Genomic DNA, 27,547 nt, shown 5'->3' on the forward strand with positions numbered 1-27,547 from the left:
TCGTAGGATAAAGAGTAGGGAAAACTAACATGTCCATCTTAGGATATAGAGTAGGAAAAAAAGGGTTCAAGGTAGAACCATTAGCTAAATAGCTAGATTTTGAGGTATGATTGATGTAGGATGATCACTTGTGATGAAAAACTAATGTTTTTGTTTGGTTTTCAAGTGTTCAAGATGGGATGAGTGCCCCCATTGAGCAGGGACCTTCAGATCAGACATAGACAAATGATGTATGTAGTGTGACACAGGATTGATTTGGGGAGCATTTGTGTTTGTTTTATTGATTGATCATGTAGGCTAGCAAAAATGAGGATCCTTTTATGTTGATGATGAGGACCTTTTGATGTTGATGTTGATGACCTTTTGATGTTGATGATTCAATCTTTTTGATTTATGAGATATTCAAGCTTGTTGATGTTTGGATTTGTGCACTAGTTATATCATGGATTTTTTGTATGCATGTGATGATCTAATTTGAGGATTATGGTGGCAGTGGATGTGGATGTGTATATATATGTGTGATTAATTTAGATGGATCATGATTTAGAATAGATGGTATGTTACTGATGATGTAATGAAAGCATGATGTGGTAATATGAATGTAATGATATGAAATGAAAGGAGATGTGATAACATGATATGTAATATAATGCAATGAAAGGACATGATATGATATGTGATAATGAAATGGAATGATAAGAAATAAAAATGAAATGGAATATGAAATGTAATGAAGTGATATGAAAATGTCATGAAATTGTTTGAGATTCAAAGGCTCTAAGTTGGAGTGTCAATTTTTACAATTCAAAAGCCATGAAATGAATGGATGAAAATGGAAGGCGGTTAAATGATATTGTGTCAAATTCAAAAGCCATGCAAGGTAGCAAGTGAGGTGGTGCAATCTAATGGTGAAGTTATGACATGTAATGTTGGCGTGGATGAGGTGAAGAAACAAAATCCATGAGTGTGCATAAGCTTGTTGATGGTGTTTCACATGTTGTTTATAACCAGTCATGAAATTGCTGAGTGATGTCAATGAATTGTAACCTAATTGTGTACCAGACATTTTTTTTGCGAGGAACTCAAGATGAAAAATGTAAACTAGATGAATGTAGCTTAACTGTCACTTTTTTAAAGAAAGGAAAACTAATTGTCATCATAGAGCATGTGTTAAAACTGACTGAGTACAACCACCACTAGCTCAGCTATAGTGATATGAATACTGTGTCACACCAAGAAGTGCCAACAAAGAGGAACAATGTACAAGAAAACATGACAATTATTAAGGAACAAAAGCTATAGCCACAGAATAATAAGAATAGGCACACTGACTAGTCACATCTCACAAAAAATACCTCACTTAAGGTAACACACAAAATTGGTTGAGGTACAGATGGTGTTCCATCCGAGAGGAGGCTCTTATAAGTGGACACCAGTAATGTCTAGAACCAAAGGATCATAGGAACTAAGTAGTGCAAAACCAAGAAAATATCATGACTTTATCCTGATACCTCTAGTCAAACACATCATCGAGATACTAAAAGCACATGATAGCATAGAAAACCATTATGTGTGAACTAGGCATGCTTCCAATTGTGTGCAATAGGATCATGTTGTTTTGTTTGTTTCATTTAGGTCTATTGGGGAGTAACCTTGTTGTATTAGGTGGATAAGAAGGCGTGGGATGTGTCAGTGATGATCTAGCAACATAATCTAGTGGGTAGTGTGCATCGACAGAAATTTGGGTGATCGAATGTTAGAGTTGTAGGTCAAATGTACCAGGTACCAATGTAGCAAGGTACAGAGAGTGAATACGAGGAAGACTGGTGTAGAATGAGGCTCAGGTGAATCATGGTTATAAGAAGGTGGATAGTGTGATAATGAATCAAGGTAAAGTGGGGAGTAGAACATGATTATTGGAGACAAAAAGAAGTTGTGGGAATCATGCAAGTGAAAGTATGTTGGGCTCACCAGATTAGGCCTAGTGAGAGGGTGACACTAACCAGGGAAGGTGGAGGAGGAAAAGGCAGAGAGAAAAATGTGTTAGGCAATCTTTTAAGGATTGGGTGGATCAACTTGAACTCTAAGGGTTACTTTTGGGTCTGGGTGAGACAAGCCAGCCAGGACACAGATCAATGCAACCTGAAGAGGTGGGAATGGAGGTGGAAGAAATGCCTTTGTTAGTTTTAATGATGTTATCCAGGACTGTAGCGCAGCAAGCACTACAGGAGGCAGCAGGTGATGGGCCAAAGATGTAGGTGGAGGACAGTTTATCTGAAAATACAAAGAGTATGTCAAGAGCAGAGGAGGAAGTGGAGGAGATAGAGTCTCCTAAAAAGTCTATGGGAGAGACCATGAAGGATGTGGGAGGTGTTAGTGGTGGTGAAGTACTAAGTGGAAAATGACAGTGGATTAGTCTCAAGACACTAGGATGAGGTTCAATAGAAGGGGGAGTGAGTGTTGTAAATGCAGGGGAGCTGCAGCAAGAGGTGGGGGATAGTGATCAAGCATCACAGGATGTGGAAGGATTATGAAAACTATTGGCAATAGAGAGAGTGCAAGCAGAGAATGCAGAGCAAGAGGTCACATTTTTGCTAGGATTAAAGGAGAAAGCCTGAGAGGATGGAGCACAAATGGAGGCAAAGTGACTGCAAGCAATGATAGATGTAGAGCGGGCACAGGTATAATCACTAGAGATGGAGTTGCGTGTGGAACATGCACGAGCAGAAGGCAGTGATGCAGAAATGCAGGCTGAATGATCAAAGTCACAATGGTTGCAAGAATTAATGAAGATGGCACAAGTAGGTTTGGAGAGCGCACAGAATGAGCTAGTGTTATTGCAGTCGCAATCTGAGGCATTTAGGGAAGCAATTGCAAAGGCAAACACCTTGGCGTTGAAGTTGTAGGAATGGTTAGCATTAAGTGAGGGGAAGGTGAGGCAACTACACCAAAATTTGGATGAGGCAAAAGCAGATGTGGAGTGTTGGCGAATGATGACGGATCAAATGAAATAGGAGTGGGATGCGGCCCAACGAGTGATCACTGCACAAGGGGTAAGCAAGTTGGTGGAGAATGTGTTCATGGAAATGCACTAGATGACCAAGGTACACTGGGAAGCCACTTATTGGATGGGATGTTATTATCAAGCATTCCCACATGAGGATCAGCAAGAGACGCAATTTATAGATAAGGAATTTATAGCTTTGTTAAATGCGCAATTGCATGGTGGAAGGTTTCCAATTCCTATGGAAGTGGTATGGACACGTCGAGAGTTGACACTGGGAGCTTCTTCATTTGGGGCTAGGCCATAAGAGACACCCTATTATACCACCTCCCCCATGAGGCCAGAATAAATAATCCACTAGACATTGTTGGAATGTAATGTAGTTAATGCTATCGTAGGGAATAAAAAGTTGGCATTTGTTGTTGCGACTACTGATGTTGATTGTAATGCATTGTCATGTGTATTTTTTGATTTTTTGAAATATATTTGAATGTTTTTGTGATTTTTGCAAATATTTAAATGTTTTTGTGATTTTCTTGAATATTTAAATGTTTTTATGTCTTTTAGATAAATGTTGGAATAGTTTAACTCTCATAAAAATAGGAACAATACCATCCATAGAGTGAGGATAACCATGATGGGCTAGCAATAATGTATTTGTGCATAGGGAGAACTAGTATAGACAATAATAATGCCACTAGGAGGATGTTTCTCTAGGGGTGTGACGAGACAGGCATTCTTGAGGCCCATGAAAAGGCATTTGGGGCCCAAAAGACATTGAGGATCTCAAAAAATGGTGAAACAGGGCCATAAAAAGGCATTTGGGCCAAAAAAGGTATTTGAGGGGCCTAAAAAAAAAAAGTGATTTGAGACTAAAAAGGTGCTAGAGGGGCCTAAAAAGGTGCTTAGGCCTTGAAAAAGACACTAGAGGGGCCTAAAAAAGGTGCTTTGGGCCTAAAAAGGCACTGGAGGGGTCCAAAAAGGATGCTTGGGCCTTGAAAAAGGTGCTAGAGGGGCCTAAAAAGGTGCTTTGGGCCTAAAAAGGCATTGGAGGGGTCTAAAAAGGGATGCTTGGGCCTTTAAAAAGGTGCTAGAGGGGCCTTAAAAAGGTGCTTTGGGCCTAAAAAGGCACTGGAGTGGTCCAAAAAGGACACTTGGGCCTTGAAAAAGGCACTAGAGGGGCCTAAAAAGGCATTGGAGGGGTCCAAAAAAGACACTTGGGCCTTGAAAAAGGTGCTAGAGGGAAAGCCAAGCTCACACGCTTACGCCTACTTATTTTGTACCTTTGGTTGAGTAAGGATAAAAGAGTCCAATGGATATCTGGGCTCTCAAGATAGCATTGACATATTTGCTGAAGGAGGCTAGATTAATCGTGACCACTACAACTTAAATAAGACTAATAATTTGTGGGGAATGGTTGCTCTTGATAATAGATGGGAAGCAAGGGCACCTCTTGCGCTATCTGCATTGTGCCAGATTTTCCAAAGTCTAATGAAATGTTTCAGAACATTATGATGTTGCTTCTTAATATTAATGGGGCATGGCAAGAGCGAATGTCTTGTTGTATGGCCCAATTGAGAAATTGAGAGGAATTTTGGGGTGTTGTTAACAAGAATTGCCCTGATTTTGAATGCTTTAGGCTAGTTGTGAATTTTTGGATGATTTTTGAATTGTTTTTGATGTGTTTGGGCAATTTTTGGATTTGCAAGGGTGAAATGGAAGATGCAGGCAAGATTTGGTGGAATATGGGGTGACCAGGACCCTGTGAGGTACCTAAAGAGGCAATGAAGGAGTTTATGACACCAAATGGGTTGACTGAGGGCTATGACAAGTATGGGGGATCATTGGGCGAGGTGGATGGCAAAGATGTGCATTGATTTTCCTACAATTCATGTTTATGGTATCTCAATACATAATCAGACTCTCTGTGTTGCTGAATTTGTGGTGCTTCCCATTGTGGCTGCCATACTAGCTATTTCCACTGTTGTATACATTCACTCAAGGAAAATGGCTTTGATTTGCTCTTGTTATTATTATTATTATTGCCATTATGAGCTCTATTTCCCTTGCCTTACTATTGCTGCCATATGAGTTATTTTTGCTACTATGAATCCTCTCTTGATGCCAAAAGATCTCAAAATTGTAACCCACAAATGTTTCTCAAGGGGGTATTTGTGAAATTAATTCTAGATTGAATGCCAGCCTGATAGATTATGCTAGCTTCTCAACCCTAGATAAACAAATAATTTGCTACCAAATACCTCCAAAGAATTCAACTATAAATGCTATCCCTTTCTCTTATTCCCAACTTCTATTAATTGCAATGGGAAGCTGTAAAGAATCAAAATGTGTCTTAGAGATAATAAATCAACCATTCAACTGTAGCCCTTTTTTAGCATTGAAGGCCTTATGTTGCTTAGGGAAGCCTAAAAGTGCTATCTCTTGCCCTTTTTCAAACCAAAAGTGACATTCTCACTTCTTTTTTTCCTTCTTTTTTTGGTATTTTTGATGTTTTTCAAAAAAATTATTTGTTTGGTATTTTTGATCAAAGCTTTTAGACATAAAATCGTTTGAGATGGATATTGTTGATAGGTTCTGCTAATTCAGTACCATCACAATCTGAAAGTTGGTAGGTACCACTCCCAAAGGATTATGTGATGAGGTAAGGATCAATCCAATTGGCCTCTCATTTCCCTTTCTTTTCTCTTGCTGCTTGGTTCTTGGGGTTTTTTCTAAGCACTAGGTCACCAGTTTGAAAAATATGAGGTTTGACCTTTTTATTATAATGCCTTGATAATCTGTTCTGATACACTTTGAGGTGGTCATGGGCCGTACACTGATGTTCCTCCAACAACTCTAGCTATTCTAGATGGGCCACTCTGTAATCCTCATCTGATAGGACATCTTGAAGAGTAACTCTCAAGGATGGGATCTCAACTTCTAAAGGGAGAATAGCCTCACAGCCATAAACCAGAGAGAAATGTGTCACATCGGTAGGCATCTTAACACTTGTCTTGTAAACCTAAAGGGTGGGGTTTAACTATAAGTTCTAATGCCTTCCAGAATCCCTAACTGTTTTCTTGAGGATGTTGATGATAGTTTTATTGGTAGCTTCCACTTGGCCATTGCCTTGGGGGTAATAAATAGATGAAGAATGGTGTATAATGTGAATTTTTTCACATAATTCATCAATTATTTGGTTTTTAAAATACAAGGCATTATCTATGAGAATTGCATGAGATATGCCAAATCGACAAATGATATGGTTGAGAATGAAAGAGGAGATCTATTTTCCCGTAGAGTCCGCAAGTGGCCCCACTTCGGGCGACTTGGTGAAGTATTTAGTGGCAGTGATAATCCACTTGTGCCAATTGGAGGAGGGTGGATGGATGGCTCCAATCAAATCAAAACCCCATTGATAAAAGGGCCAAGGCATGGCTAAAGGATTTAGCTCTTAAGTTGGTGTGTGAACAAGGTTGCCATGGATTTGGCATTTTTTACAGGTTTTGACAAAATCAATAGAATCCTTTTCCATGATTGGCCAAAAGTAGCCCATTCTCAGAATCTTCTTGGCTAATGTGAACCCACTAGAGTGTGACCCACAAATTCTTGCATGGACTTCTTGTAGAGTGACTCTAGACTCATCCTTTTCAAGACACCTAAATAAAGTACCGTCAAGACCTTTCCTATACAATGTATCAGCCACCAAGGTGTAATGGGAGGCTTGGCAAATGAAGTTTCATTTTTGGTTACGTGAGAGGTTAGATGGAAGGGTGTTGTCATAGAGGTAAGTGATAATGGGATCATACCAAAGGGAATCAGGGGTGTTTAGATGGCAAACGATAAGGGAATCAGGTCGAGTAAATGCGGGTTGAACCACCTCTTCCACTAGGAACTCATACCGCTCATGCTATTCTAGGAGCTGAAGTAAGGAGGCAAAGGTGGCCAGAGCATCTGCAGCTTTGTTATTGTCTCTAGAAATTTGTTCAAACATAATGTAAACAAAACACGCCTTGAGTGCATCAACTATATGTTTATAAGGAAACAATTTTTCATCTTTTGTCTGATAAGTATCATTAACTTGATTGATGATCAACTGGGAGTTTCCATAAACTTCTAAAGCTTTCAATTTCCATTCCAAAGCTAGCTTGAGACCCAAGACCAAAGCTTCATATTCAACCATATTGTTGGTGCAAGGTAAGAGTAGTTTGTATGACTTGGGGATGGTAACACTGAGTGGCGTAATGAGCAAAATATTGAGGCCTGAACCATGGTGTGTGTAGGAACCATCAAAATAAAATTTCTATGTTTCTGGCTTTTCTTTAAGGATGTGCATATCAGAGAAGTCAACTAAGATAGGATTGGAACTTTCTATAGGTGCATTTGCCAATTGATCGGCAATGACTTGTCCTTTTATTGCCTTCCTATCCATATACTCAATGTCAAACTCACTTAGGATCATTACCCATTTACCCAATCTACCTGTTAGTGTTGTCTTGTTGAGAAGGTATTTGAGAGGATCAATCTTGGATATGAGCTTGACTTTGTGCATCGGGAGATAATGACGTAGTTTTTGGGAAGTAAAAACTATGACCAAGCAAGCCCTTTCAATGAAAGAATAATTAAGCTCATAGTTGACTAAGGTGTGACTGATGTAGTAAATGGCTTGTTCTTTCCCTTGGTCATTTTCTTGCACTAGGAGGGCTCCAATTGACTTATCCATTACAAAAATATATAGTAGCAATGGTTTATGTGATACCGGAGGCACCAACATAGGTGGATTCATCAAATAGATTTTAAGTGTCTCAAAGGCCTTCTGACATTGATCATGCCATTTAAAATTTATGTCAATATGTAACAGGTGTGTGAAAGGTATGCATTTTTCTACCAACTGAGAGATGAACTGATGCACTAATTGAAGCCTACCTTGAAGAGAGCGTAATTGATTCAGGTTCTTTGGAGGTTGCATACTAACTATGGCTTGTATCTTCTTAGGGTCAACTTCTATACCTTTAGCTAAGACAACATATCCTAGGAGCTTGCCTGATTTGATGCCAAAAAAACATTTCTTGGGATTGAGCCCGACCTTAAACACTTCTAAGCAGGTGAATATTTTGGCCAATATGGGAAGATGTTCTTCCCAACTATGGGATTTGGAAATAATGTCATCCACATAATCTTCCATTAAGATATGCATCATATCATGGAAAATAGTGGTCATGGCTCATTGATAGGTTGCCCCAGCATTCTTTAACCCAAAGGGCATTACATTCCAACAAAATGTGCCCCATGCACAAGTGAAAGTTGTTTTCTCTTGATCCTCTGGTGCTATTTTGATTTGATTGTATCCTGAAAACCCATCCATAAGTGAAAACATGGAATGGCCTGCTGTGAGATTGACTATGGTGTGAATATTAGGTAGAGGAAAGTCATCTTTAGGGCATGCTTTGTTTAAATCCTGTAAATTGATACAAATGTGTATGTTATCATTCTCTTTTGATATTGGGACAATGTTGGAGATCCATGATGCATATGCTAAGGGTCGAATGAAATTGGTACTGATTAATTTTTCCAATTCTACTTTCACTAACAAGGCTATGTGTGGATTTATCTTTTTGAGTTTTTGTTTGACCAACTTAACCTCCGGAGAGATGTTAAGGTGGTGGAGGATTAAGGTTGGATCTAAGCTGAGCATATCTGCATAAGACCATGTGAAGTTGATTTTTCTTTCTTCAAAGATTTCAATGAATTATCTCCTTTCTTTTGGACTTAAAGATTGTGCTAAATAAATGACTTTTGGTTCTTGTTCTATGCCGATGTTGATTGGTTATGTAGGCTCAATCAAAATAGAAGATTGCTCCTTGAAATGTTTAGGTAAGGTATCAATTACCCCATCTGCGGGTGCCACAGTTGGGGTTTCACCTTGAGATATGTCATTTTTATTTGTTTCCATTTTTTTATCAAGATTGGCCACAACTTGGTGGTGATCAATAAGATTATGAGATGCTTTCCTTGCTCGAGTGTGACTGAGGTGATTGATATCCAACCCAACCATATGTTCTTCTTCCATTCTTTATCGATGAGATGGTTCAACCACATTAAGGTAGATGAAAGCTTCATGGTCAGTGTCAAAATGAGGGAGGTGATAGGGTTTAGTTGTATCCTAGTTAATGAGCTCGAGTTGGACTAGGGAAAGTGATTCATAGTATGGGAAGGGTTCGACGGGGTTTAAAAACATAACTTCATTAGATGGCTCATACATTGTATCTGTCAAATCTATGACATGGGCTTCTTCTAGAGTGTCGGGGAAAGTAGAGCTTTCGAGATGCTTTTAATAATCATCTTCGACTTCTATTGGGAATAAGTTAGGGAATAAAGTTTGAAAGTGAAATCCTTCAATGTGTTCGTCATCTTCTAAGCTGCCCTGATATGTTTTGTTCCTTGGAGAAGTGGTTCTTGGACTTTGAATTGTTCTTTGTGTAGCCAAACTATCAGGGGTGGGTATGTGGAAAACATCACATTCTTTTTCATGGAGAGATTCATCAGATAGTGACTCAAATTCCCACTTAGTGGAATTGTCATCGTCTTCGTTATAGGAGGTATTTATGGGTGATTCTTTTGTAGAATGTGAATTGGAGAGGACCAAATTCTTATGTATATCATTAGTATTTACCAAGGTATAACTATCCTTTGGTTTGGGTACCCAAACCAAGGTAGAGGAGGTTTGTCCCTTGTCTTTTTTATCATACCCTACCCTTGTTTTTGATTTATTGGACCTAAATTGTGCCATCAAAGGTTCTATGATTCCTTTCCCTTTCCCTAAGGGACCATCTCCCGTGTATCCCATCTTTTTCATTAGATCAAAGCCTTTCCCATGTAGGTGGGAGGAGATGTTAATGTTAGGTTGGCTAATGTCTTCCACTAAGTTTGGAGATGTGCCACTTGCTTTGACAAAATGTGCATGATATGGTTTGGTGGAAGTCAGTTTTCCATGAGACTTCGGAGAAAGTGGGGGATCAAATAGGGAGGTTGAGTATTCACCTACCCCTTTGTAGTGCAACTTACATTTTCTATCAAATTCCTTCATCAATTTGTCCATTTCTTCATAGTGTAGTTTTTTGGGATTTGTTGATCATGATGGCAGTAAAGGAATGGAAGGAACCAAAAAAACCACTTTCTCTTTACCCTTAGCTAATGTTGATAAATGGTTGCTTGTTTGGTTAGTTGAGTGTGAAGTGCCTGTAACTGTGGGCTGACTATTGGCATCTGTTGGTGTATCAACTTCTTCTTTTTTATGAGGGATAGGTGAGTTACAATACTATGCAAAATGATGATCTCTGGGTATGGTTATCTCTTGACCCATGTATGGAAATTTGAGGCACTAGTGGTAGGTGGAGGGAACTACTTGCATGTCATGGATCCATGGTCTTCCTGGTAGAATGTTGTAAGTTAATTTCAAATCTAAGACCTGTCAGATAATTTCTTTGATGACTGGCCCTACTCTGATTGGTAATATGACCATGCCTTTGGAGGACCTTTCTTCATCATCATAGGCCTTGATGGTGATCTTTTTTCTTGGGTCAACAGCATCCTCTATGTACCTGAGCACTTTCACTAAACTGAGTGTGTAGATATTTAGACTAGCCCTGCCATCAAATAATGCCCATTTAACTTAGTTCCTATGGATGAATACTTCTATGTGCAAAGGAGAGTTTTGTGGTTGTATGACAGACATGTCATCTTGTGCTAAAAATGATACGCAATGGGGAGCAACTAAATTGCTGACCATGTTTTGGAATCTACTCATGTCTAGGTCATTTGGCACTAAGGCTTTAGTGAGTATCTCTTTATGCTTTGGGGAGATTTGTAGTAGTTCAAAAATGGAGATGTGGGCTAGAGTCTTGAGCAATTGGTTGACAAGGTTATATTTGGGCACAGAGGAATTTGGGGTTGCTCAGTCAGGGTTTGTTACTGGTCCTAGTAGAGTAATTATGGAGGCTTGACCTCAAGTGATGGCATTTGAGGACTATTTTTTATTTTTATCTTTGGTTATGATGACATTTATGGTGTCATCAAATCTGCAAATCATGTCGATGGTATTATCATAATGGTGCACATAATTAACCTTCGTTTGTGAAGCCATGTTTTGATTAACCTTGGAGGGCTCCCCCTTTTCATGACTCGTGAAGGGGTTCTTAAAGGTTGTATGATCTTCATTATTACTGAGATTATTTACTTCAATGGTTCCATCATTTATTAATTTTTGAATGATTCCCTTAAGGGTGAGGCAATTGTTTGTTAGGTGCCCTCGGTTGCAATGATAGGCACAAGTGTGTTTCTCATTCCACCATTTTGACTTGACTTGGGGTTCATATGGTTTAGCCTTGGGTAACACAATGAGGTCATCGGCCAAGAGTGTTTGTAAAGAACCCTCATAGGACACCCCTATGGATGTATACTCCTTAGGTATATCAAAAGACTGATATCTTTGCGGTGGAGGAGCTTGATTGTAGGTGACTTACTGGTTGGATGTCGAGGGAGTCTTTGTTTTACATCAGTAAAATGGGCCGATATTGTTTTTTTGGGGTGCGACATTGGGACCCAGTTAATTTAAAGGGAGTTGAGTGTGTGTTTTGACATGATTCGCTTCAACTACCCCCTCATTTGTGAAGTTTTTATTGTTGTTTCTCCACCACGATTTTTGTTTGTCTATGGACCAATCAGAGGAGTTGTATGTGTGAGTGGAGTTGTTGGAAAAGCCTTTACCATCTTTAGACAATTTGACTATGTCATTGTTTACCAAGGTTTCTTCCACCTTAGTTGTGTTATCTAAAGTGGTTTTAAAATCTTTAGGCCCTTGGAGTTGGAGCCAATAATTCATTGATTTCAAGAGATTGTTAATGAAGATATATGTCTTCTCCTTATCTGGTATATCTCTATGGTATTTAGCAAACATGTGTCTCCACTATTGTAGGAAGGTTTTGAACGATTCTCTTGGGAGTTGTTTTGTGTTACATAAATTGATCATCATAACCTCTCTTTCAATGTTGTAAGAGTATTGGGTGATGAAAATGGAGGCCAATTGGTCAAAACTTTTAATATTGGAGGGTAAATTGGAAAACCACTCCATGGCTTGCCCCCCAAGGCTCCTAGGAAATAGGTGCATTAAGTATGTTTTGTCATGGAAAAACTCCATGCTTAGCATGTAAAATTACCTCAAGTGATCTTGTGGATCCGACGTGTGGAAATATTTGTCATACTTTGGTGTTTGTACATTTGGAGGAAAAGATGTGAAGGTAATGTTTTTGTCGAATGGTAGGGGACATACTTTTTCAAGGCTAAACTCCACGGGTTGTGTTTTTCCTCTTTTCATTTTTTCCATTTCTAATTGTAGGTCTTGCAATTTTTGTGTGACTACATCTTGGGGTGATTCTTCTTGATGTTGTTTCAAATTGATCACATCAAAATTGGACGACAATTTTGCACCTCATTGTGCTAAGGTGAGTATGTATTGTTCTTTGTGTTTTTCCAGAATCTTGTCCATGATGTCGACAAGTTTGAGATTTTTCTGAAAATCTTCAATCTTAGATTCAATTCTTATGTCATCCCATGAATTAAATGATCCCATTGTGGTTAGGGATTCTAAATTTTGATATAATAAGGGTGACTCAGGAGTAACTTTGTTATGTGCGCAATCCATTGTTGTAGTAGATTTTGAGAGGTTTAAAGGTTCTGTGTGTTTGGCATTTTGCTTGCTATTCTAGCACTTACTCATATGGTCAACTATTTTGGTTTTTTTGGTACACTTTCTTTGCACGGTGACATGAAAAGTGAGTAGGATCCTTTTAGTGTTTAAGCATTTTTCAAGAAGTGAAAGTCTCTGTTGATCGTGATTTGTTTGTAGCAACAAGCTAATTTGCATAAGGTGTTTGTCAAAGTTGATAGGATGAGGTCCACTTTTGCGAAGTCAGGTATAGATGTGTGTTTCTAAATGTTCCCAGCTTGATGTGCAAAGTGAGGTAATTGTGATTGTTGGGTTGATGATGATGTTGCTTTGCTGTTTTCGAAAGATGTTTTTGGTCTGATATGGAAAATTTTAGACTTTGTAAAATACCAGCATCGAAAAGGGTTTCCAAATTTACAGTTTGTTTGCAAGTATTGTGTTTGCAAATAGCCTCTATTTCATGTTTTTTCTTAGATGCACCACAAGAATGTTCAGATGCATTGTTTTAGTAATCAAATGCACTATTTTGTTGCTCATGTGTGCTATTTCAATTCTCAGATGTGCTAGTTTAATTCTTATATGTGTTGTCTTATGAATCAGATGCGTTATTTTAAGTCTCATATCCACTATTTCATAGGTATATGCATCATAATAGTAGTCAGAAGTGTTACAAGAATATTCAGATGCTCTATTTTATGTAGTGTATGCACAATTTCAAGGATTGTCCAGTAATGTCTTCATTTTACTCTTGGTTTCTTAATACTGGTTTGAGGTTTGTTGTTCTGGAAGATTTATGATTCACCCCGGTGTTCATTATTAAGTTTGAAAGCACTCAAGCACAATAATAGTGAGATCAAAAAAAAATGAAAAAGTCACACGCACCTAGAAAATGAAAAAGATGGCTTCCTAGCAAGGTTATCTAAGGCCGGTGACTAGTAGGTCTTAGTGTTCCAACAATGTTTGGATTTACCTCTCCTATAAAAGAGAGCTTCCCACCAATGCCAGGGAGGTTTGGAACAATCCCTTATGGGACTACTAGAGGAAGGCTATGCACCAAATAGGGGTGGCTTGCATTCAATTAAGAATGCAAGATTGGGGGCAATCCCTCTCACTGACCCTGCTAAGGCAACTCAGGAGGTAGCCCTTCTATGGCAAGATTATTCTACCTAGTGAAAAATGAGAAATGGAAGTCAATAGACAGGTCTGGGAATTTGATCACTCGAGAGAGTGAGAGCATATCCCTGCTGCTTTGGCTCCCCAAACATGTCAAACACAAAGGATTTATTTCCAGCCCTTATACTATGGAAAACAAGGGGGCTCCTAATTAGACTATGTGTGGGTTCTTTTCCTCGTTCAACTGTAACCAATCTTTACAAAAGGTTAGGCATTTTGATAAGAGACCATAGGCCTACTTCTTTATTAGAAAAACAATCTTGAATGATCTAATTAAACTATGTTTGAAAGCTCAGAAATGCCACACTTTTAATTGACAAGAGTAGTGGTCCACCTACCTAATTTGAAGCTAGCAAGGGCTAGACGCATTTATGAGGGTCTTCATTCCTGTTGCATGCTTTTTGTAGCTTGAAGGCTTGTTTGTTGATGCAGAAGAGACCTATAAGCAAAAAAAAGTTCAAATTTGGGAGTTAGATACAGAAAACTGCAACTTTTATCAAATGCACTACAGAAATGCTCATATGCATCACAAAAAACCTTATATGTGTTATTTTATCATGCAAATGCACTATTTTATCATTTGAATGTGCTATTGTATCGTGCAAATGCACTATTTTATCTTGCAAATGCTCTATTTTATCATGCAAATGCTCTATTTTATCCTTCAAATGCTCTATTTTATCATGCAAATGCTCTATTTTATCATGCAAATACTCTATCCTATCATGCAAATGCTCTATTTTATCATGAAAATGCCATATTTTATTGTACAAATTCTCTATTTTATCATGCAAATGCGCTATAAGAATATCAAATGCTCTATAAGTTGCTTCAGATACTCTACAGAGATGAATAAATGCATCATAGTACCCTTTAAATGCACTACAAGAATATGTAGATGCATTAAAGAATAAAGAAAATGCATTACAGAATGATGTATAAGCACTATAGTAAGATTAAATGTGCAAAAACAGCATTAGAATATTGCTCATAAGCATCAAAACAAAGTGCAAAAGTGTCAGAAGACCCAGATTCAACTCTTCTATGCTCAAGAAAGACTTTGGAATGTTGTTCTTGCTGACATGAGGCCTCATGAATGTAGTAGAATGTATATTTGACTAGATCTGTAAAAAAGATAGCAAGAAAAACATAGATCTATACTAAAAAAAGAAGGATTAGATTGAAAAACTCAAAAGTAGAGAGGCTTTTAGTTTAGCCCCATAGTGGGCACCATTTTGTACACAGTAAAAGAATGCGTATTAATGAAACTTTAACGTAGAAAGAAAATAGACTGATGACAAACTATGCTAGACCCAAGACATCATCAGCATCAAGTAATATCTACAAACATCTCATGTCTCCCTAACTACAACTGCTAAAATAGCTCCCAGACCAGCCTTTTAGTGACAGTTCTAGAATGGGATATTACTAAAAATGTAGATCTATGATGAAGAATGCAAGATCTATGACTATAATGCGGATTATGTGTGAGATGCAACTCCTAGAAAATGCTCTTTAAATGATCATGCCATGAGCTAAATATGTAATAAATGCAACTAAATGATACAAAATGATGCTAAATGACATAAAATGATGTTAACAATGCGATAAAATTACTATAATGAAAATGTGAAAACAATTAGTCTAAATATGGCTATAGTGTATGTGCATAAAAACTTGGGTCCCTTGTCTCTTAGATTTCCCTCCTATTTATAGGATTTCGGAAGGGGTTGGGGTAATAACCATGATTTTCACTTTTGATTGGGGATGAAAGTGAAACTCAAAATATCTCATAAAAGGCTAGGAGGAAGAGTCCAACAAACTTGGTTTTGGGGATAATATGAGGATTTTTCAAATTCTTTTAAATGGAAAAAGGGAGATTTTCATCTTGTGAGAATAAAGTGATTTTATTGATTTACTAGATGACTTATTTTCAACACTCTATCTTTTTCCTTTTTCCTTTTTTTTTGCATTTTATTTTATGAATTTTAATTGTTTTCTTCCTCTTTTAAAGTTGATTTAGGTCTTGTCGGTTTAAAAGGTGATTGATGACCTGATGCAATTTTTGATTTAGAAGTCTATTGTGCTTCTTCTGATTTTCTCTTTAATTCGGTCTTGATTGATCGGGATTGCATAATTTAAATCTTTTCCAAATTTTGAGTGTCTACATTACTATTCTAGGTTTGAAATAATTTTGTCATTATTATATTTAAAAAAAGGTTATGCCGATCAAATAACCCATCACTCTTTGAAAATGTCAATTTTCATATAAACCACTTCTCAAAGGAGAAGGAAGAATATACTTCAAATGAATTTAAAAATAAAAATAAAGAATATTGTTAGAAACTATTAAGAAAATTCAAAAAATCACTAGTTTACATCATCTTCTAATTCTTTATATTTTTTGGTAACACGCATCTGAAAATGAAGTTTTTCAAAAAACTATCTATTTCAGTGTCTAAGTTGGCCAAAAAGTGGGAACTAGTTCCGTAAAAAGAATTCTCAAATACTTGAAAGGAATTTAATTTATGGTATGATAGGTCAAATGATTTCATATTACATGCTTATACTAATTCAAACTAGGTAGAAAATGTTGATGATAGGAAAAGTGCAAGTGGAGGTACATTTTTCCTTGGAGGAAGATTGGTTTCATGACTAAGCGAAAAGCAAGATTTTATATCACAATCTACTCTAGAAGATAAATATGTGGAATCAATAAATAATTGCAATCAACTGATATTGATATAGATGCTATAGTATATTGGTGTAACTATTTATAAACCTATTATCATGTATTGTGATATTATAAGTAGTTTTAACATGCAAAGAACATAATGTTACATTCAAATACTAGACACATTGCTATCAAATATCATTTAATGAGAGATAAAGTTACATAGAAGGAAGTTAGATTTGAATATGTGAGTACAAAAGAGCAAGTTGCATATATATTTACTAAGCCTTTGCCTAAGGAGACCTTTAAATATCTCAGAGGTATGCTTGGGGTGATGAACCCTCCTTATAAAGGAAAATTAATGTAGAGATGTATCAATCCAATATATTCAAAGAACATTCATTCATTTGGAAGTAATTCTTGGTATTTCTCCTTAGGGGGAGTGGTTGCATGGTGTAGAGCTAGTCCAAGAGCTCTAATTTGATCAAAATTTTACAATAGTATTTGTTGACACTTGACATTAATTTTTGGTTAGAGATTGTATTGATCCAATATAACTATTTTGATCACAATTACATATCTTTCTTATGGAAATAAATCAATTTAACAAAGAGAGATCTTTCTTGGGGGGGGGAGGGGGATTGTTAATGATATTGTTATTTTATTTTATTTTGGACCATTTCCATTGATGTCAAAGGGGGAGAGAGTTATGTGAAAAACCTTTCATCAGGAAAGGTATGTTTATGAGAAGTTGGAAGATTGTATATGTTGAGGATATTTAGAATGTTGTACTGAGATACTTTTTGGATTGATTATTTTTCACCCTTTGTTGACACCAATGGAAAAGGGGGAGATTTTTGGGATTAGAAGATATTTTTGGCACTTGGAGTGGAAACCTACATGTTGTATTAATGATAGGTTCTCTCATTGATGTCCAAATATGTTCTTTGGTTAAAGATAGACTTGGATTCTATATATCACAGGTCATTTATCAGATTGCAGACAATGATTGATAAATTTGGGTATGTAATATTATATTTGTATAGAAGGACCATGGACATAATATCTATGCTCATTTTACTTTATTTGATATTCTATTTGGGTTATGGATTATTTGGTGAATACTGGTAGCAAACTAGTGAGAAGGAAAATATGCCAAAGTCAGTTGTAGTATTTATGTTGTATCTTAATGACAAGTAGGAATTAATGTTGGTGAACATGGAAGTTGTTATAAGTCTATAATGTGCATGCATATTTGGATTTGTGAATCATTTGGATTACTATAGAAAGCTTGTTGATGTTAGGATTAACCATAGATAGAAATAACAATTACATGCAAATATAACCAAAATAAAAAAATAATAGATTGCACAAAAGAGAACACACGACACAAAGTTTAAGATGTTTTACCCAATCCCTAAGCTACATCCACCAACAAAAAGTCCAATATTATTATCTAATGATTACAAGCCACAATCCCTTATAGCTCAATACCAATGAAAGAAGCTACAATCTCATCATTCATCATGAAATCCCTAAACCTAAACCATTTTAGACAAGCTTTTTTTGCTTACAAAATTAGGGTTAGATAGAAAAATAATAGTCAATGTATTTTACAATAGTAGAGTCTTTTTTGCTTTGGACGCATTTCCCCTTGACCTCACCCTGTACTATGATAAGGAGTGCACTTGGGGCACTGCCCCCAACCCACATAGAAATAATCTGGGGGGAAACTGCATTGATTAAACCTCCCAGTCTAATTAGGCTCCACATCACAACAATCTCCCACTTGGAGACTAATCAAACTCCACAATAATAACATCCCACTTGGAGATTGATCATAGCACTGCTAAACCTGTAGCTCCCATTGGAATATCAAGCCACCATAGACTCTGTTGTTCTTTTATTCTATTCAGTCTAGAAGACCAACTGAAGCTGAAGAGGAGTTTAACTTCTCCCTTGTGACTACTTGTGTAAACATATATGCTAGATTATCACCTATATGCATCTTCTCCAAATTTAACTTTTTGTCATCCAAAACTAACTGAATGAAATGGTACCACAACTATATGTGTTCTTTCTTTAAATGTAAAGTAAAATTCTTGGCAAGATGAATGACACTTTGGCTATCTATAAACAAATAATTATCCCTCTATGGCTGTCCCAATTTTTCCTTGAAGAAATGAATCCATATCATCTCCTCGGCTACCTCTGTAGCAACAACATACTATGCCTTTGTAGTGGATAAAACATTAACCTTCTATAATCGAGAAACCCAACTTACTATTCTCCCACCAATAGTAAATACATATCCTATAGTTCTCCACTTGGTATCAATATCCCTTGGCAATTCTGAGTCAACATAACCCTGTAAATTAGTAGTAGAGCCCCCAAAATGTAAATACTTATTGGATTTTTCTCTCAAATATCCAAGAATCCATTTGAATCAATTTTAATTCTTAGTTCTAGGATGACTCATATACCTACTAACAACTCCCACTGCATGTATAATATCTGGCCTAATACATACCATAGTATACATCGAGCTTCCTACAACTAAAGTATAAGGTCCCTTGGTACCTTTGACTAAAGTATGAGAAAAGAATAACTCACTTTCTTACAAGTCTATGCTTCCTCTAGAATACCATAACCCAAAGGAGTAGAGGGACCTCTATTAATCAAATATATAGTATTATTGACATCCTCTGCCCACATATTCAAGGGCATCCCAACATGCAACCTCATACCCTATGCACACTCCATTATTTACCTGTTAATGCGTTTAGCTACTCCATTTTCCTATGGAGTCCTTCAAATAGTTTTATGTCTATGAATACCATTAGTGGAGCAATAATCTTCAAATTAATTTCTGCAATACTCACCACCATTATCAAATCTGAGACATTTTAGCGTTTTACCAATCTCATTCTCAATTATGCATTTTGATTTCTTAAAAGTGACAAATACATCATATTTTTGTCTAAGGAAATAAACCCATACTTTTATGGTTGCATCATTAATGAATGTAACATAATAATGAGAGCCACCAAGGGAAGATACCTAAGTTGGTCCCAATACATTTTTATGCACAAGCTCTAATTTCTCATTATTCTATTCCTTCCCACTCTTCACAAAACTAACTTTCTTTTGCTTTCAAATTTCTGGATTTGATTATGTATAGTTTTTTTACATCAATGTTTTGGATCAAACTACATGATCCATCATCAGGATGCTAGAGAGAAAAGAACATGAAATCCATATCGACACATTTCAAACTTGGTAAAACTTTCTTTGAATGAAATAATTTCATACCTCTCTGACTTATGTGCCCAAGTTTTTTGTGCCATAGCATTGTATCAAAATCTACAACAACTATTTATTCTACCTGCTCAACTACAACAATTATTTCTGAACATTCATTATTCTCTAAAATAATTAAAGTAGAAGGAATAGTATGACATGTACAAATATATAAAATGCCTACTTTCACACATTTTTCTACTACAAGATAACCTTTTGAAACCTTTCATTTTTTATCATTAAAAGTAACTATGCAACCCTCATCACCTAGTTGCCTAGCTGAAATTAAATTCCTACTCAGCCTTGAAACATGTCTTACCTCATGTAGTAGCCAATGATTCCCATTCTGTAACTTAATCTTAACTTTTCCCTATCCAACATTCTGGCATGGTTCATTATCCCCCCCAAATAAACAAGCCCAAAATCCCCTTGGACATAATCAATAAAATAACCTCTATGGCATGTAGCACAAAATGAAGCCCAAGAATCTAAAAACCCAAGAATTGTCAACACTTTCTAAAGGAAGAAGCAAAGTATCCTCTTCATATTTTTTACTTACCATATTTGTCTCCTTGTTCCCTTCCAGTTTATCTCCTTCATTTTTCTTTCGAGTCCAACAATCTTTCTTTTTATGCCTCAGTTTCTCATAGTACCAATAATCTCTAGGTCCTCTAGATTGGGACCTCTTCCACTTTGGTTTTCCTCTTGATTTCCCATGATTTCCAAAACTACTTCGTCTCTTAGACATTCTAAGTCTACTTTATGTGTTCAAAGCACTTCCTAATGTAGATCCACCTGCGATTTTCCTATGAGTTTCCTCACTCTAAATAACACCAATCACATTATCAAATTTTAGGGTATCAGATCCAAAAAAAAATAAAAAATTACTCACAACCATTACCAAGCCATTCAACTTTCAAGCAAAGAACACAAAATCAAGAGAGCCCTAATTTCATCATCAAAATTAACATTTAACAAAGATAATTGAGTAGTAACCATATTAAAATCATTTAAATGATCTGCAATAGATCCGCCTTCTGCCATCTTCATATTAAATAAACACTTCATGAGAAATACCTTGTTTGAAGTAGATGGCTTTTCATATAGTTTCACTAGGGTTTACATGAACTCTTCCATCGTCTTCACTTTTGTAATATTAAATGTCACCAGTTGTGCCAAGAATAATTGAATACTTCCAAGTGCCTTACTATCCAAAATTTCCCACTTCTCATCTATCAAAGTTCCCTATTTCTTGGTGTTTCCTTCCAATGACCACCATAAATCCTTCTGATAAAGATAGTCCTCCATTTGAATTTTCCATAATTAAAAGTTCTACCCATTAAACATCTCAACCTTCAGCTTACCCTCATCTATCATCACTCCCAGTCAACCATGAGACCTTCCTATAGAGGATAGCTAAAAAGAATGATGACAATCTGGGCTAATAATTAAAAAAAGATGATAGTCTAGCTCTAATACCACTTATTAGGAATAATCATGGACAAAAATAACAATTACATGCAAATACAATCAATATCAAAAAATAATAGATCACACAGAAGAGAACACAAGACACAAATAACTAATGTGGTTCACCTAATCCCTAGGCTACTTCCACCAACAACAAGTCCAATATTATTACTATCTAGTGATTATAATCCGCAATCCCTTACAACTCAATACTACCGCAAGATGCTATAATCTCATCATACATTATGAAATCTCTAAACCTAAGCCATTTTATACATGCTTTTGCCACTTACAAAATTAGGGCTAGAATAAGTCATCCAATAGGAAAATAACAGTTAATATTTTTTACAATAGTAGAGTCATTTTTGGCTTTGGGAGTGCTACCCCTGAAAACCCCCATAGGGATGTTGCCCCTCAACCCCACCCTATACAATGACTTGAGGTGCTAACCCTTGACCTCGTCTTGGGGGTGTCACCCCCAAACTCTTATAGAAATAATCTGGGGGAAACCACACTAGATAAACCTTGGAGTCTAATTTGGCTCCACATCACAATAGTTGATGTGTAATGTGCGATGCATTTTATTGGTGGTTGATGAGGTCATTATAGCATGTTGAATATTATTGGTGGGCTTTATATTCATATAGTAGCATGTGGAAAACTTCATCTAATATATGTATAATTGATTGAGAAGATGTGTATGCCTTAGCATGGTCCTATGTAATTAATTGTGCTTTGAGGAAGTAATATTAATCTGACCTAATTAATTATTTGTAATTGGTATAAAGGAAAATTATTTCCTCATTGTAAAGTATGGAATGATAAGTATAAATGCAAGCCTTGATGCTAGATTGTCAAAGTAGATTTGAGAAGTTATGACATGCTTTGAGAAGAGGTATAAGAAAAATCTATTATTCCTAGTGGATATCAAAGAAACTATTTTTGCAAGTAAGCTATTGAAAAATCACTTCAAGTTGTTGGAATTGTTATCATTTTGTAAAGGTGGTTTAACCATTCATCCTTTGAGCAGTGAGCTCAAAAAGTGTGCACCTTTTTTTCTCATCAACTCCTAACAAGAATCCAATGTTATATTTAAAGACTAGACATATTGTTGTCATATTATGTGTTACTTTTTTGCAAGAGAGATTTACACATAAGCAACTTAGACTAGAATACGTGAGTATAAAAGAAAAATTTCTAGATATCTTTAATAGGCCTTTTTCTAAGGACACCTTTGACTATCTCATATGAATGCTTGTGGTGATGGTCCTCCTTATGAAGAGTAATTGGTGTAGGGATGTAATAGTCTATTATATTCATATCATGTCCATTCACATGGATGTGATGCTTGACATTGCTCCTTGGGGGGGAGTGGACCCATGGTGCAGAGATAGTCCAAGAGCTCTTACTTTATTATATTTTTATAATAGTGTTCGTTGGAAATTGACATTGGTTTTTGGCTATAGATTTCCTTGATCCAATTTAACTATTTTGATCACAATTGCATATCTTCCTTTAGGGAATAAATTAGATTGATAGAGAGAGATCTTCCTTATGGGGAGAGATTACTTTAATGAGGTTGTTATTTAACATTATTTTGGTTCCCTTTGCCAAGGATGTCGAAGGGGGAGAAAATTATGTGAAAAACACCTGATCAAGGAATGTATGTGTATGAGAAGCTGGAATAATGTATATATTGACCTGTTATTCATAATGTTGTAATTAGATACTTTTGGATTGATGATTTTTCACAATATTTTTCCATCAATGTTAAAGGGGGAGATTGCTAGGATTGATAGAGATTGTTGGTTCTTGAAGTAGTAGCATACATGTTGTATCAATGATAAAAAATTTCATTAATGCTAGCATATATTCTTTTATTAGAGACAAACTCAGATTCTATGTATTGTAGGTCATTGATCAATTTAGTGTAGGTAGTGATTGATAGATTTGGATATGCCAACTTACATTTGTGTGGAAAGAGTGTAGACATAATGTCTATGTTAGATGTACTTTATCTAATATTATAGGTAAGTTATAGGTTATTTGGGGAAAACTAGTGGTAGACTAGTGAGTAGAAAAATATGCTACAGGTAGTTGCAATATTTTTGTTGTAGCATGATAGTGAACACAAATTAATATTGGTAGGCATGGAAGTTGATAAAAGACTATATGGTGCATGTATGTTTGAATTTGTGAGTCATTTGGCTTATTATGGAAAGGTTGTTGATGTGTAATGTGTGATGCATTTTATTAGTAGTCAAATGGATCATTATAGTGTTTTAAATATTATTGGCAAGTGTTATATCCATATTATAGTATGTAGATCACTTCATGTAATGTTTGTAGAGTTTCTTGAGAAGGCATGCATACCTTAGCATGGTCCTATGCAATCAATTGTGCATTAAAGAAGCCCTAAAAGTTTGACCGTATTTATTATTTGTAATGGGTTTAAAGGAAAGTTATTTTCTTCATTGTAATGTATGGAATGATAAGTATAGATGTGAGCCTTGATGCTAGACTGTTAGAGTAGAGTTGAGAAGTCGTCCATTGCTTTGAGAAGAGGTATGAGTGGAATCTATCATTCCTAGTGGACTTCAAAGGAACTATTTGGCAAGTAAGTAGTAGACAAGTCAGTTCACATTGTTGATTTTGTTATCCTTTTTTAAAGGTGGTTTAACCTTTCATCTATTGAGAAGTGAGCTTAGGTAGTGTGCCTTTTGTTCTCATCAACTCCTAATAGAGTTGGAACCTTCTAACAAGGGTTCAAGCTCTCCTAGTAGGGACTTGTCCTTTAATAGTGATTATTTTACTAAATGCACTATATTTAACTCCTAGCAAGGTCACATCCTTTTACAAGGAGCTTATATATTAGTACATGATTCATGGGTACCATACCATCGAGTTTTTCCCCTCTGATTAAGGGTTTTCCTAGAGAATTAAAACTAGTGTTTTATGGTGTATGATTTCTTATTATTGTTAATTATTGTTTTAATTATTGATGATTACATTTATAAGTTTAGAATTAATTGTATTTGTGCACAATTGGCTCACCCTCCCAGTTGTGAGGTGTGGAATTTATATACACCAAGCCCCTTTATATACTAGTTTTCGAGATTTAAAAAAAAATCAATTAAGGCACACAATAAAATAATTTAAACACTTGAGACATATTGGGCCCTAGGACTGAAATCCCTCTAGGTATGGGTCAACCTCATCAACCTATACCTAAGGTTATCCTAAGGAAAGGCAACCTTGAGGTCTTTAGGAAAGTGCATATATAAATGTGAAATGATGAAAATACTCAAATATGTGTCCAAAAGGTGATAAAATAGTGCCAATGAGGGTCACACATACAAATGAGGGATGACCTAGAAATTCGAGCAAGATTTGAAAAAGAGGAAACAACCAAAACCACAATAAGGAGGGCTAAAAGATCTCAAAATTAAGTGCTTCCATTTTAAGGTAGTACATTTATCCCCCACTTCAAAAATAATATGAATCAAGTCATACACTCAATAAAGGAAGAAGAAGAGAGATGAAGAGGCAAGAAAAATAATTTAGCAAGATAATACATGACCAAGCTCAAGGACATAGGCCCCTAAACTTAGGATCCTAACTCCATTCCCATGCATGAGAGTATGAAAATAAAGAAAAAAGAAACAAAGAAAAAGAAACTAAAATAACAACAAAGTCAAAAGACTGGAAAGGGATTAGCAATAAAACCCAAATCAACTAGTGAAAGAGGCCTTAGGTAAGGAAATGTCTTACCCACTAATATCACGTTTGGAAGGCAATTGCAAAAGCATAAATGATCACATAGGAAAGACAAATTCATCACAAAAGATGATATCCCTCATGATTTTATCCTACTAGAGAGAGAGAGAGAGAGATGATTATCTTGCATAGTAAGTTTGTGTGCCTTACTATGAATCATAAAAAAGAAAAAGAAAAAAGTAGGATCCAATGGTCTAGGAGGTTTGTGTGCCTAGTAGTCAATCATGTTCACTCATCAACGACTTTCTATAAATAGTTCATATTGTGTTACTATAATTATATATACACTAATATTTTCTATATATACTATAGAAACACAATAAATATTAATATAAAAAATTATCTTTATAATATTTTATGCCCTTTTATTTTTTATTAATTTATCTAGAATTCTATTTTCTATGTGTATATAATCTATTATTTTCTTCAAGTATAGTATTCTATGTGATACACACTATAGTGTATATATTATATAGAATACTATATATATTACTATAATATTTATACTTTCTCATTTTTTTCAATATATCAACATGTGTGTGTGAGAATATATTGTGCTTCTCTTTTTCTTCTTATTATTTGGTATCTTTGTCTTTCTTTTATTTTTATTTTCTATTTATTTTATTTATCTACCTTAGTTTTATTTTTATTGGCTCATTTTTTATTATTTTTTACTTGTCCTTTTTTGGGTTTATTTTTATTTTTTTAAATAAACATTTGGTGGTCATGTCTTCCTCAGTTTGCTTGTTTGGTCTTCCTCTCTCCCCCCTTTGTCCCCTCTCTTTTTAGTCCATTCTAGGTCTATAACATGTCATTTTTATTCCTTTCTTTTTTGCATGATGACGATGGATCGTGTAGTGTGATTGAAAATGTTAATGATTAAAATTTGTTACACAATCAAAACAAGAAAAAATATTACAAATTCAATGCTATCTCAAGACTCAATTTTCCCTCTTCTTCCACTTGAAAAAGAAATGTGGTTTCTTTTGGGATGTAGGAGATAAATTTAAATAAAATTCTTAAGCAAATTATTTTATGCATACAACTTTTTTTTTCCTTTTCAATGATAATATCAAAACTACATCTTTTTGTTGAGACTTTCCTAAACTTGACAAGTCTAGCAAAGTCTAGCGAGCCTCATAGACTCGATGAATACTTGGTTGCTAGATTTTTGTGAATTGTTGAGAATAGCTCTCCCTAATACTTGTTAAAACTTATAAATTTAGTTGAAATCAATGTTAAAAGACACAATCTCAACTTATACCCAACCAAGGCTCTCAAGAAAAATATAGATTTGCAACGATGTAAAACTTTTTAGCACACCCTTTAATAAATAAACTTTAAAGATGATATAAACCAATCAATAGAAACTATTTTGATCACATACACAATTCTAAACTAATTGTGAGTATTAAAGTGAAATTTTATTCAAGAAAAAATACTTGTAAATATATAGATAATTATGTAGAGTATTGTACAACTTCACATTACTAAATCTATATGGAGGCATGTGCTTGTATCTTTAAAAAATCAATAAATGTTGTTAGAGGCATAGGATAATTACTTAGGATGATTGAATGAACAACTAAAAGTATAAATGTAATTCATCTTGGTGTTAGAATTCTTCACCCAAATGTATAGTGACCTTGTGTTATGTTCAGTTCAAAACTATGATTTATACATTTGATACATCATTTTCTCTTGTGTTTTTGAGAGTTGTTGAGGATAGCTCTCCCTAATACTTGTTGAAACTTATAACTTTAGTTCAAATCAATGTCAAAAGACATAATCTCAACTTATACCCAACCAAGGCTCTCAAGAAAAATATAGATTTGGAAGGATGTAATTTTTTTTAGCACATCCTTTAATAAATAAACTTTAAAGATGTTATAAACCAATCAATATAAACTATTTTGATCATATACACAGTTCTACACTAATTGTGAGAATAAAACTGAAATTTTATTCAAGAAAAAACATTTGTATATATATTGTTCAAGGGCTCTTGGGACTGCCAGGAGGAGGAAGACTAGAGGAATATTGTTCCTCGAGGAATGAGGGCCCACAAGAATCATGATAGGCCCCTAGGAAGGAGGTTTTTGTATCTAGTTAGTCTTTTTTGGGCCTGCAAAATGCTTGGAGGGTCCCTAAAGTAGATTTCAGAGGTAGATGGTCTTCTCTCTTTGGGATTAAACCAATAGGTAAGTCTTCCTTCCTAGAGATCAAATATATCTCAGACAAAGACAAGGGTTTGTTTGCTATTGAAATCCCTAATGAACTAGTAGACCATAACATTGCTACTATGGCATCCTCTCTAGTTAGGAAGTTGATCGGCCCAAGGCCAAATATTGACATTGTGAGGACTCATGTGAGAAACAAATAGGACCTGAAAGGGCATGTGGAGATAGTGGCTATGGCTAAGTTT

This window comes from Cupressus sempervirens, chromosome 10 (genome assembly GCF_028749045.1).
Source record: "Cupressus sempervirens isolate cs-2001-9-10 chromosome 10, ASM2874904v1, whole genome shotgun sequence".
Lineage (NCBI taxonomy): Eukaryota > Viridiplantae > Streptophyta > Pinopsida > Cupressales > Cupressaceae > Cupressus > Cupressus sempervirens.